Source organism: Chrysochloris asiatica, unplaced genomic scaffold (genome assembly GCF_000296735.1).
Source record: "Chrysochloris asiatica unplaced genomic scaffold, ChrAsi1.0 scaffold00018, whole genome shotgun sequence".
In the NCBI taxonomy this organism is placed as follows: domain Eukaryota; kingdom Metazoa; phylum Chordata; class Mammalia; order Afrosoricida; family Chrysochloridae; genus Chrysochloris; species Chrysochloris asiatica.
Window position 1 is genome coordinate 26,723,311 of NW_006408536.1, and position 14,468 is coordinate 26,737,778.

Here is a 14,468-nt window from a genome sequence, read left to right on the forward strand (position 1 = left end):
ATTAAAACAAACAAACAAACAAAAAACAGTCAAGCATCTTAACATGATTCCCCACCCCGCATTCCAACCATGACTCAATCCCTGTATCTCAGAGCCCTGCCGTTCCAAGGCTGTGCATATATCGTCCTTTATCTCTGTCCCTTTTAGCCCTTTCAAACATGCCCAATTGTTCTCCCATTTGCCCGTTTCTCTGCACTCCGCCCTTCCCCGTCACCAACTTCCCAACCAACAAAGACTTCCCCCTACCCCCTTTTAGTATAATTTCTTTTTCTTAGTCTTTTACAGTAGTGGTCATATGCAGTATTTCTCTTTTTGTGACTGACTAATTTCACTCAGCATAATGTCCTCAAGGTTCATCCATGTTATGTGGTGGCTTATCGCTTCCTTGATATTTATTCTTCAATGCAACATAATATTCTATTGTGTGTATGGGTGTAGTCTTTTAAAGAAGTCCTACTGGAATGTGGGAAAGGCATTGGACTGTTAACTGCAAGGTCAGTGGTTCAAGCACACCAGCTGCTCCACTGGAGAAAGATGAGGCTGTCTGCTCCCATAGAGATTTAGTGTCAGAAGCCCTATACAGGGTCTATATGAGTCAGATCATCCAGTCATCCGGTCATCAGAATTGACTCAGTGGTAGTTGATTTGCTTTTTTTTTGTTTTTTGGCAGTCTATTAAGTGTGCAATAGCATTATGAAAATGTTTGAAATATTGTTAGAATTACCAAAATGTGAAATGAGCTCATGCTGTTGGACAAATGTCCGTGATGGACTCTGTTGATGCAGAAAACGTCCAATCTGTACAAACACAGTATCTATGGAGCGCAGTAAAATGAGGCATGCCTCTCTGCTAAAATCACTGGCTTGTTCAAATGTTGAATTTTACGGTCTATAAATTGTTGGGGGTTTTTGCCATCGAATCGGTTCTGACTCTTAGCGAACCTATATAGGCTTTCCAAGGAGCAGCCAGTGGGCTTGACCCGCAGACCTGTGGTCAGCACTCCAGTGCTTATCCTACGGCAGCACTCCATAGCTCACATTTTTAAAATGCATTTAGTTTGACTAGTTTTAAGAAAGGAAACTCTTTCTTTATATGCAGGTCGTCCCTCACATGCAACAGTGTTCCATTCAAAAAATTCCATCATAAGTCAGTTCTGTCCTAAGTCTCCTTTATTTTTTTTTAAATTTAGTTTAAAAAAATTATTGCCTTTTATTAATAGCTTTATAAATCTGATATTTATTTGTAGAAGGTTGGAAGCATTAAATATAGACCTACAGATATATTTTAACATTGTATGTAGTACATGTTTTAAAAAATATACAAAAATAAAAACAGATGACTGTAAGCATAGTCTATCATAACTCTGATTTGTCTGTATTCTATAGATCAAGTAACAATCAGGTTTTTGTCTTCAGGATAACTGGTATTTGATCTTGGGTTTTTGTGATGCTTTCACTGTTCTAACACTGAGATTTCAAGTATTCCTTGTCCTCACTTGTCTGAAATGCCTTCACAAAATCATTTGCCACTTTCTAAAAATACACAGTCAGTTACCTTTTATGGGTCTGGATTGGATTGGTCCTTGTGAGCTTTGCAGTCTGATGCCAGGCATGTGACTAAGATAATCTGCTAATTAATGTTTACTGAATAATTCTTTTGGGTAAGACCAGCTTGTTTAGTGTGAAGAGTTTATCAAACTTCCTTTTCCTCAGTCATTCCGTTATTTCACAGAAAGATTTTTACCTGAATGTTTCTGCAATTTGGATTGAGAGACCTATACAAAAACTGAAAACTTAGAACCTTAAAATGATTTGCCAGTTGCATGCAACTTTCTGTGAATTCCTTCCAGCTAAATATTCCATCACTCTTTTGTTCATTAAAAGAAATGAGTTCCAGCAGCTCAGCTTTGTAAACAACTTTGCAATAAAAAACAAGTGTTCACATTCAATGAATGAAATCCATTTTAGACAGGAAATGGCCTTCAGGTTCCAAATAGAGGGTTTGTATATTCCACCCAGGAACAGGATTAGAAAAATGTTGGCATGGGAATTGGGAAGACTTTTTTCTGAATAATTAATTGAAGAGTTTTCTGTCTTTTGGGATTTCACAACTTTTCCTTTTCCATGGTAAAGGAAGGACTTCTCTGGTAGGTCAACATGAGAAGAATCAAATATTATCCTTTATTCACCGGAATGAGAAAAGACATTGAAACTGCTACTGTCTAGGGAATACCTTTTCAGGCACCTGAATTTGGGGAAAAGTCCAAAACTTGGAATCGATTCCCTGTGTCATAATTCCAATCATTTTGCTCTTTTGCTATGTGACCTTGTTGCTATGTGTCATTGAATTGGTTCTGACTCATAGCAACCCTGTATAGGATTTCCAAGAGCAGCTGATGGGTTTGAACTGCTCATCTTTTAGTTACCAGTCCAGTGCTTCTCTCTTTTTTTTTTTTTAAGTTTTTATTGTGAATTGAGTGATAGTTTACGTGGGAGAACATCAGCTTTACATTCATCCTATTATATTTCATTTCATTGCAATGACTACAATCCCCTCCATGCATCATCATTCAACAGCATTTGCTTCCATTCCCTCTGGTTTGTGTGTGTGTGTGTGTGTGTTTTATGTACACCGAAGCACTCAGGAATATATAACCATTCAGACAACCAAAGGGCATACCCTGCAATCCTGCCCCCCCAGGTTGCCAGCACACAGCCCCTTTCCCTCCTTGAGTCCGGTGTCCCCAGTCGCTCCATCTCTCCACATCATTGTCTCTGCCTCCATCTCTGGCACCACTGCTTCTCTGGATAGGGTCCCACACTCCGTGATTCTCCCATGATGGTCCCAGGGTCCTCTGCTCCTAGACTGCAAGATCAACCACTCCCCTCCTTTTGTTACAAAACGTCTACCTTTACACTTGCAACAATCACAATCAGTCCTGATAACAATTATTCACTATTGAACCACAAGAATCTTATCCCCATCTCCTTTCACCAGCCCCATCCAGACAAGTTTTAAACCACTCAGTGGAGAGTCTACCTTCCCCCACACCCTTTGAAACTAAGCTCCCTCTTGAAAACTTGTAAGCCAGTCACTTCGTGCCTTTATAGCCCCTCATTTTGGGTAGCCAATGTCTGAGTTGCCCATCTCTGTCAACCCTGTGTACAGAGAGGGTGGGAAAGATCGTTGCTGTAAAGATTCGTTCCCTCTTTTAAGCTACTACATCCATAAGTATAGATCAAGTTCTTCAAATTGTAGCGGATTACACTTTTTTCCCCTCGTCTTTCTTCCTCTAGTCGAGTTCTGATTATCCAGCTATTGAAGCTAGGTCAAATGAGTACTATCTGCACGTAATAGGCAATCTTGTGCATCTGCCTTCACTTCACATCAGCTGGACGCTTCACTCTCCACTCTAGTCCTCTGTGGCTATGTCCCTGTCCATGGGCTCAGGAGTCCCCAGGTCTCACTATACTGCTGGCCAACCAGGTCTCGCTCCAGGTTGACGGGATTCTATTGAACGTGGTCAGACTTGGCCCACAGCTTCATTGCTGGTTTTCCCCCACGTCCCCTTATCGGTAGACCAACGTGGTCACCAGGTCGTGTATTCCCTTTGAGTTTCAGTCTTGGAAGGGGGTTTGCCCCGAGGGGACTTGATTGCTTGCCTTGATGGCTCCCCGGTGAACAACTTGCTTGTTCTTATAGCAATCAATCAGTCCAGTGCTTATCTTAAAGCACCACAACAGGGCTGTATATGAACTTGTTGTTGTTGTTGTTGTGTGCCGTGGAGTCGGTTCCGACTCATAGCAACCCTGTACAGGGTTTCCGAGGCTTTAAATCTTTACGGGAGCAGAAAGCCTCATCTTTCTCCCGTGAAACAGCTGGTAGTTTCGAACAGCTGACTGTGAGATTAGCAGCCCAATTCGTAACCACTATGCTACCAGAGCTTTATAAAATAAAGTTAATATTGCCTAATTGGAAAACTGTTGTGGAACTTAATTGATAATACTATATTTTTATGCAGATAACAAACACTATAGAGTGATTTGCAGGGCATTCACCCCTTGTGTGTTGTTCTTATGAGTGATGTGCATGTTATTTATATATGGGCATGTTATATGTGGAAAATAAGTAAGTAGGAGAAATACAATGCACAGGGGCCGAGAGCCACAGATGTAGTCAATCAAATTAACACAGGATTGAGTTTCCAGTTGTTGTTGTTAGATGTCATCAAATTAGACCCTGCTGTGATCCATGGGGATTTCACTGGCTGAATTTTGGAAGTAGATTGCCAGACCTTTCTTAGTACTTCATCTTTAGTCTGGAAATTCTGCTGAAGCCTGTTTAGCATTAGAGCAACATACTAGCCTCCACTTCCAGACAGGCAGTACTGCTTTTGATGTACATTGGCAGGAATTGAACTTGGATCACCTGCGTGGAAGCTGAGAATTCAACCACTGAACCACCATGGCCTTACTGAATTTCTGTATGTATGTGCATAACATCCTGAAACACAAATACTCAACATCCCGACGCTCATGGAGTTTACAATCTAGTGAGGGAACATAAACACTTTCTTAGGCTGTGTTTTATTTGCTCTTCCTTCCTTTATATGAGTCAATGCAGGGAAGTTGTGTATGGTCATTTCCAAGGACATTATAAATAAAGGAATCCTGGTGTGGCGCTGTGAGCTAATGCGTCAGACTGTAAAGTTGTTTGAACTGCAAGGCCAGTGGTTCAAGCTCACCAGCGGTTCCTTGAAAACCCTATACAGGGTCACTATGGGTTGGAATCAACTCAACAGCACTTAACAACAATAAGTAAATAGGAAAATATTTACATAAATATTGTCATGTTTGGGCAACCCAAAAGAGTCGTGACTAATAAACTCAGCCAGTGGTGCTCTGAATGTTCCATGAAGTGTTAAATGAGAAGCTGGAACAAATCAATAGGCTTCATGGACTAAGTCTATCCACCCAGCAGGGCCTATCCCCAAGGACTGGGATGAGCACCTCCAGGAAAACGGTACTGCACTCCCGCCTTGTCTTAGAGGTTTTCTTTGAAGCTTTTAGGCGTGCTCTTTCATCAGACCCTCCTGTTTTATGTAAATGCTACATTGTAACTCAGTGAATTTTATAAATGAAACCACAAAATTGAAAACCAGCGAAGAGTATGTTAGCATTTTCCACGTGTACTTTCTTATTCTTTCAAGGAGAGAAATCTGGATAAAGTAAGCCCCCAGATTACAAACGTCTGATATATCTATCAATCACTTGCCCTTTAATATTATGCGAATTTGCCCTCTTTTAAAACAATTGAACTAGCCCACTGTTGTTAAGTGCTATCAAGCTGGTTCCAACTCCTAGCAACCATGTATGGTGCTGTAGAATAAGTATGGCGCTGTAGGATAAGCACTGGCCCACAAGGTCGCTTTGAACCACAAGGTTAGCAGTTCTAACTCACCAGCCGCTTCTAGGAAACCCTATACAAGGTTGTTATATGCTGACAACTTTTCTCAGCTCTTGTCGAATTGTAAAACACTGAAATTTGGAGGATTCTGTTGATTCAAATTATTATTTATATGGGATGACTGAGTCTTTCTGTTCCCCAAGAGCAATATGAGGGGAAATCCACTCCTTTTCTGCTGGAAATTCCAAGTTAAAACCTCAGACCTGAGTCCTAACATTGCTTGGTAGGGATATTTTCCAGCAAGCCCATATCTTACAACCACATCTGCTGACCCGTAAGGTTTGTCAAGCTCTGGTCACCCTCCAAGTGCCCTGTGGCTGACTTCATTTGTGCCCAAAGGAATGTATGAATAAAATAATCTGAATTTTCATAACCCTGAGACTCAAATGACTGTAGACTATTTACTGGCTTTTGGGTGTGAGATTATTTTTTCATAAGGCAAAAGCAAATTGTTGTTCTCACTTCAGCAGCATATATATTAAAATTGGAACTGTAGAGTATGACCTTAATGCAAAGAAGACACCCAAATTTGGGGAGCGTTTGATATATTATGTGATTCCTAGAGGTGCAACCAATTATTGACTTACACAAAGGCATTCAACTGTGTGGATAATAACAAACTAATTCCAGAACACTTAATTGTGCTCATGAGGAATCTATACATAGACCAAGAGACAGTTGTTAGAACAGAAGAAGGGGATATGGAATGAATCAAAATCAGGAAAGGGATGCATCAGGGTGTATCCTTTCACCAAACTTATTCAGTCTGTATGCTGTAAATAATTTAAGAAGCTGTATTATATGAAGAAGAATGTGGCATCAGGATTAGAGGAAGACTCATCAACAATCTATGATATTCAAATGACACAACTTTTCTTCCAGGAAGTGAAAAGGACTTGAAGTACTGATAAAGTTCAAAGATGGTGGCCTTCAGTATCGATTGCACCTCAATATAAGCAAAACAAAAATCCTCACCACTGGACCAATCAACAACATTCTTATCAACGGAGAAAAGATTGAAGCTGTCAAAGACATCATTTTTCTTGGATCTACAATCAATACGCATGGAAGCATCAGTCAAGAAATCAAATAACATTTTGCATTAGACAAATCTGCTGTAAAAGACCTCTTTAGAGTGTTAAAAAGACAGTTCCTGTGACTTCTGGCAAGATGGCAAACTAGGCAGATACACTCCATTGACCCTCAACAGAAAAGAAGCAAGAGACCAAATAAAACAGACACAGTTGAAAGTTTTGGCACCCTGAGCTTCAGAAGAAAGGTTAGAGAGCTGCATGGAGTGTTTGCTGGGAAGAGAGACTAAGCAGAGACAGTGAGAGAGGGAGACTGACTGGTGAACAGCTGGCCAGATGCAGCTCCCCCAGCAGGTGAGCAGCTTTGGCAGCAAAGAGAGGCCTGGCAAAGCAGAGTCTCACAGATGACAGGAAAGGTACAATTTCTTCTTTTTCTCCATGCTTCCCTGGTGACCAGGGAAGCTCCCAACCCCATCCACCTCAAGAGCAGACCTTGCTCTCTGGGAGTTTGGAGCCATGTGGTTGGGAGCCACATCAGTGACTTGGGGGATGGTTGTGCTGCTTTGGTGTGCCACTTTGGTGCCTGGATTCATGGAACTAGCTGAAAAAGAATTCAAAAGACTATTAAGTACCTTCAAAGGATCCATAGAAAGATTGAGGAGAACACTAAAAACACTAGAAGAATTCAGGAAAACACTACAAAAGCAAGCAAAATAAATGCAAAATTTGAAGTAATAAAAACCTGCAATTAGAAATCCAGAAGATTAACACTAAGATCTCAGAAATGGACAATGCATTGAAAGGGCAAAGCTGTAAATTAGAAGCAATGGGACCCCAAATTAGTGAGCTTGAAGAAAAATCTCCCAATACTAATAGAAAAAAAGAATGAAAAAATCCGAAGAAAGCCTGAGAATTGTGTGGGACACCATGAAAAGGAACAACTTATGGGTGATCAGAATTCTTGCAAAGAAAGAGACAAGCGCAGAGAAAATTGTTAAAGAGCTGTTGGAAGAAAACTTCCCTAACATCATGAAAGATGAGTAGATAAGCATACATGAAGCTGAACTAACCCCCAAAAGGATAAATCTCAAAAGATCACCAAGACATATTATAATCAAATTTTCCAAAATCAAAAGCAAGGAATGAATCCTGACAGCAGCAAGAAATTGCCTACAAAGTTACCTACAAAGGAAAGTTACATACAAAGGAGAACCAATAAGACTAAGCTCTGATTTCTCAGCATAAATCATGCAGGCAAGAAGGCAGTGGGATGACATATACAAAACTGAAAGAAAAAAAAAAAAATTGCCAACCAAGAATCATATACCCAACAAAGCTATTTCTCCATTATGAAGACAAGATTAGCACATTTCCTGATAAACAGAAATTAAAGGAATGTGTAGTGAACAGACAAACTTTACAAAAAAATGCTAACGGGTGTTCTTTGGACTGAGAACCAACAACAGCAGACAACAACCTGAGATTACTATTCATGACAACACCACCTAGAACTCAGTCAAGATAAAGAAGTATTTACAGTAAAACAAATTTACAAGACTGAAAAGAGGGAACCAGAGATATCAATGTATAATCAACTTAACTACAAAGCAAAAAGAGAGAGTACTGTAGATACAGAACTTCTAAATGTCAAGTAAGTCATGTAGATTTTAAGATAAAACAGCCTGTTTTAAGCAAGGAAAAATTAATAAATTTCAGGATAACCTCAAAGAAACATAATACACTTGCACATCAAAATAAAAAAAGAGGGAAAATAGGGATAATTTAATAAACATGAACACAACAGAAATAAAAATGAGAAGAAAATGCACAAACAAAATGAACTCAGCACAGAAAATTATGTAGAACAAAGAATTCAGCAGCACCACACACAAAAACAAAAACACACAAATGCACACAGAAAAATGACAATGATCAATTCATGCCTATTACTAATTACATTGAATATAACTGGATTAAATGTACCAATCAAGAGACAGAAAGAACAGAATGGATAAGAAAATAGGATCCTTCAATATGCTGTCTACAAGAGACATATGATAAAGACAGAGACAGCCTAAATGCCCATCAACAGAAGAATGGTTAAACAAACTTCGGTACATACACACAATAGAATACTACAAAATATTGAAAAATAATAATGAGTCTGTGAAACACTTTATAACATGTTTGAACCTGGAGGACATTATGCTGAGTGAAATTAATCAGTCACAAAAGGACAAACATTGTATGAGACCAATGTTATAAAAAATTTTTTAAAAAGAATGGTTTTCTTGATACAAGAAACAACCTATGATGGTTCTAGGGACAGGGAGGGAGAATTATTTTTGGGCTAGAGGGTAGACACATGTTAACATAAGTAACAAGGCAGGCAATATACAGCAATAAGGAAGTTAGCAGAGGAAAGATGAAGGTAGCAGGAGACAGAGGGCGGAATGCAATAGTTAAAGTGAATAGAGGTAAATACTGTTAACAGTTGGTACATGGAGGGAATTGCAATCATGTAATGAAGCAAATTATATGATTTCTTGAATATAAAACTGATGATCTGCTCTGTAAACCTTCACTCAAATCACAATAAAAAGTTGAAAAAACAAAGTGTTTAAGAGCAAAATTGTCACTTTGAGGACTAAGGTTCACCTGACTCAAACCATGGTATTTTCGATTGCCAAGTCTTCCTTATTCCTTGTCTAACTTTAATATGCATATAAGATGCATATTTATTATATGCATATTAAAGTTAGACAAGGAATAAGGAAGACTTCAGAAGAATCGATGCATTTGAATTATAGTGTTGGAGAAGAATATTGAAAGTGCCATGGACTGCCAGAAGAAGAAACAAATCTGTCTTGGAACAAGTGTAGCCAGACTGCTCCAGAGAAGCACAGATGGTGAGACTTTGTCTTTAATAGTTTGGACATGTTATCAGGAGGGACCTGGAGAAGGACAGAATGCTTGATAAAGTAGAGGGTCAGTGAAAAAGGGTCCAACTCTCAATGAGATGGACTGACACAGTGGTAGCAACAATGGACTGTAATGTAACAACAGTTGTGAGGATGGCACAAGATTGGTGTTTTGTTCTGTTGTGCATAGGGTCGCTATGAGCCGGAGCCAACTCAAAGCCACATGAGGCATCAGATATGAAAATGATTTCTCAATATACACAAAAAACAAATAGATAGAAAACAAATTTCTGATAAGTTTGTTAACATGAAAAACAATTTGCTTACTATTTCAGTCAGCTCCAGTGGCACAAAATGGTAGATCGAGGCACCGATTCTTGTATATCTAATATTAATCCTCACTCTGAACTCCTGATGTGACACTGGAGAATTGGCACTGAACTTTAAACCACAAGGTCGGCAGTTCAAACCCACCAGCTGCTCCTCAGAAACCCTATACAGAATCAATATGGGCCAGAACCAACTCGACAGCACTTAATAATAGCAACAACAATCCTTACGCTAACTAAAAATAAAGTAAAGGAACCTCTTTGATATTATCCTGAAATTGACTTTTACTTCTAATCAGATCTCCAAAATATGGCACATATTTTTAAATAAATTTCTAGAGAACTAGTGGAAACTTTTGGAAACTGAAAATTTGGAAAAGTATATTTTTGTTTTTAACTCCTCCTCCATGTGAGTGTCCACGCATTTTGGCAATCTTGCTTTATGTGTGTGTCTGTATAACTGGGCAAGGCTGTTAAAATTATAAAACACCAAATTAAGTTAGCTAAGAATACTAACTTTTTTAATGCTACTTGAGTATAAATATACAGAAATATCTTCACAGGGATTCCAGTTATAGGGAAGGGATTTCAAAGATTCAAGAAAAGCCCAGAGGGTACAAGGAAAATAGAAGTGATAGCTTACCCCCAAAAGTGTTAGTCTAGCATTTTCTGTGTTTTAACCCCCTTAGAATGAAATGATTTGCAGTTCTCTGGTTTGTCCTCTTCTATTTAGCCACCATTCTACTCCGAAAGCTTATATTTCAAAGGTATAATGTTTAAGGAGAACATTAAAGAAAACACCAGCCCACAGATGAATCAAAAGATGGATAGAATGTTAGTGTTTCCTTTATTTCAGCTTACTGAAATAATTTAAGGCCAGAACTTTGGTTCAAATTACTCGTATCATAAAATTCCAAGCTAAGAGGGCATTTAACAATAACAGTGGCTTATATTCAACTTTAGCTCAAAACATCTTAGGAAACCTCAACTTATAAACATAGGTTGTTGATTTTGCTAAGTGTCATCGAGTTGGTTCCCACTCATAGCAAACTTGTATAGGGTTTCTGAGGAGCAGCTGGTGGGTGGGTTTGAACCGCCAACTTTGTGTTTTAAGTCCAATGCTGATCCTACAGTGCCACACCAGTTCAAGAACTGTAATTTTTCCACTAGGATCCCGAAGTTTGGGAGGGGACTTGGTAGCTCAGTGGTAGAATTCTCACCTTCCATGTGGGAGACCAATTCCTGGCCAATGCATTTCATGTGCAGCCAACACTCATGTGTCATTGGAGGCACGCATGCTACTGTGATGGTGAACAGGGTTCAGCAGAGCTTCTAGACTAAGATGGACTAGGAGTAAAGGCTGGGTGATCCCCTTAAAAAACTTCAGTCAATAAAAATAGTACAGCTCACGATAGTCCTATTCTGTTGTGCATGGACTGGCCATGAGTCAGGGACTGACTTCACCACCACAAATAACAAAGTTTGAGAAACTCTGATGAAAAGATTAACTTAGAATATAGGAGTAAACAACTATGGAATGAACGTACTATTCAAATTTCATTGTATCTGCAAATACAATGACTAATTGCTTACCTAATTACGCTTACCTAATTACAGATACCTTGACTAATTACTGCATTCCCCTTTTGAAGAATTTTCCTTTTTTGAGCTTATGGGTGGTTGTTGTTAGATGTCATCAAGTCGGTACAGACTCATAGTGACCCTTTGCACAACAGAACGAAACACTGCCTGGTCCTGGACCAACCTCGCAGTCATTGCTACATTTGAGCCCATTGTTGCTGCAACTGTGTCAATCCATCTCATTGGGTGTCAACCCATCTCATCTCTTTTACTCTGACCCTCCCCTTTACCAAACATGATATCCTTCTCCAGAGACTGATCCCTCCTGATAATGTTGGAAATATAAGATACGAAGTCTGGCCATTCTGGATTCCAAAGGACATTCTGGCTATACTTCTTCCAACACAGATCTATTTGTTCTTTTGGCAGTCCATGATACTTTTAACATTCTCCTCCAACACCATAGCTCAAATGCATCAATTCTTCAACGGTCTTCTTTATTCACTGTCCAACTTTCACATACATATGAGGTTATTGAAAACACCATGACTTGGATCAGGCGCACCTTAGTCCTCAAACTGACATCTTTGCTCTTTAACACTTTAAAGAGATCTTGTGTAGCAAATGTGTCTAATGCAATACATCGTTTGATTTCTTGACTGCTGCTTCCATGGATGTTAATGGTTGATTCAAGCAAAATGAAGACTTTGAAAACTAAGGTTGTGGATGAAAAACCAAATCTGAACCCATTGCCATTGAGTTGATTCTGACTAATAACAACCCTATATATAGGACAGAATAGAACTTCCCCATAGCAGCCCGATGCTTAAACCACAGTAACACCAGGAATCCAGGGTACCTATATATGGAGAGCTCACCAGCTGCTCCTTGGAAACCCTATACAGGGTTGCTATGGGTCGGAATGGACTTGAATGGCACTTAACTACAATAACAACATACAAGAAACACCTTTCCAACCAGAAAAAATCATTAGAATCAACCATGGGACCAAGGTGCTGATGTTTTGTAGTTCCCATTCTTTCATACGCAGACCATCTGAATAGAAAACTGATTGTGTTCTCATAAGACTGTGATCCTACTTTCCAGAAAGAAATCGGTAGATTTCAGGTAGTCCTTCTAAGATGCTGTTGTTGTTGTGATGTGCCATGGAGTCGGTTCTGACTCATAATGACCCTGCACAGGGTTTCCGAGGCTGTAAATCTTTATGGGAGCAGAAAGCCTCATCTTTCTCCCGCGGAACAGCTGGTAGTTTTGAACCGCTGACCCTGAGGTTAGCAGCCCAATTCATAACCACTGCGCTACCAGAGCTTCTAAGATAGGGTATGCCAAACTACCTACTATGTTAGTTCTGTCTGAGGGTCATGGTCCTGGGAGAAAGTAATTCCATGGAAAAGGAGTAGTACAGAAAAGTAATTTTTGTTTAAACCACATTTTATATTTTCGTTTTGGAGATCCACATTAAAGGCTCTGATAAATCCTGCATACTTGTTAACATTTCTAATCTGGCATCTTCCATACTAATTTTAATAGAGCATTCTTTCATTTGCTTGTTTAAACAGAGACATCTGTTCACACCTGGAGAATCTGCTCCTTGGAGAAATCATGAAGACCATTTTTCTAAGGTACTAGTATCGAGCTGGCACTTGGGAGATTTAGTTATGGTATTTACCATTGATGACAAGGTATGGGTATTGACTCTAGACTCAAAAGATGAAATTAAAAAAAAAAAATTGGTATATTGAAAAAGCACGTTTGTTTAGTAATTGATGCAAATAACCACACAGAAAAAAGAAAAGTAACGGGTTTATTTGTCACTGTTTGTATTGTGGGATTTAGGCAATCATGCAAGCTGTGCTGTTGTTAGGTGTTGTTCAGGCTCCCACTCATAGCGGCCTTATGCATAAGAGGACGAAACACTGCCTGGTTCTGCACCGTCTCCACAAGTGTTGTTAACATTGGAGCCCATTGCTGCGGTCACTCCATTTCATTGTTGTTGTTGTTGTTAAGTGCCGTCGAGTCGGTTCCGACCCATAGCGACCCTGTACAGGGTTTCCGAGGGTGTAAATCTTTACGGGAGTAGAAAGCCTCATCTTTCTCCCGCGGAGCGGCTGGTAGTTTCGAACCGCTGACCTTAAGGTTCACAGCCCGATTCGTATTGGGAGCTGTTATTTCTGTTCATTGCTGTGAATACTACAAAGTGATATGGGGCAAAGGCCTTATAATCAAGTTGTGATATTAATAGCTAATATTTATTGAGTCATTAGTATGTGCTAGGTCCCATTCTGATGTGGCGCTGTGGGTTAATGCGCCAAACTGCAAAGCCGTTTGAACTGCAAGGTTGGCAGTTCAAGCTCACCAGGTGCTCCTTGGAAACCCTATACAGGGTCGCTATGGGTTGGAATCAACTCAACAGCACTTAACAACAACAGGGCCCATTCTGGAGTCCTGGTGAGGCACTATGGGATAAAGTAAGGTCGGTTTGAACCACAAAGTTACCGGTTCAAATTCACCAACCGCTCCTTGGAAACCCTACACAGGGTTGCTATGCGTCAGAACCAACTCAATGGCACTCAGAAACAACAACAACAACTAAAGGGTACATTGTGGGAACCTGGTGGCTCTATAGCATAAGCACAGAACTATGAACTACAAGGTTCGTGGTCCGAGCCCACCAGCAACTCCGTGAGGAGAAAATGAGACTTTCCTGCTCCATGAAGAAGAATTAAAGCCTTGGAAAACCATATATAGGGTTAGTAGGAGTCAGAAAAGATCGAAGTTGTCAAGGACTTCATTCTTCCTGGGTCAACTTGTAGTAACGATTGTGTAGTAACAACTGTGAGGTTGGCACAGGTAAGGGCAATGTTTCCTTCTGTTGTCGCTGTGAGTCGGTACCGACTCAATGGCACCTAACAACAACAGCAACAACATATGACTTCAGAAAGTTTTCATCCCAACAACTATGTATGTATATATATATATATATATATGTTGTTGTTGTTAAGTGCCATCGAGTCGGTTCCGACCCATAGCGACCCAGTACAGGGTTTCCAAAGGGTGTAAATCTTTACGGGAGTAGAAAGCCTCATCTTTCTCCCGCGGAGCGGCTGGTAGTTTCGAAC

The 14,468-nt window shown here is 39.8% G+C and overlaps 1 pseudogene; it reads left to right on the forward strand.

Annotated features, from left to right (window-relative positions):
* The window catches only part of LOC102832313, a 34,019-nt pseudogene that overhangs the window by 18,256 nt on the left and 1,295 nt on the right, over positions 1-14,468 (forward strand).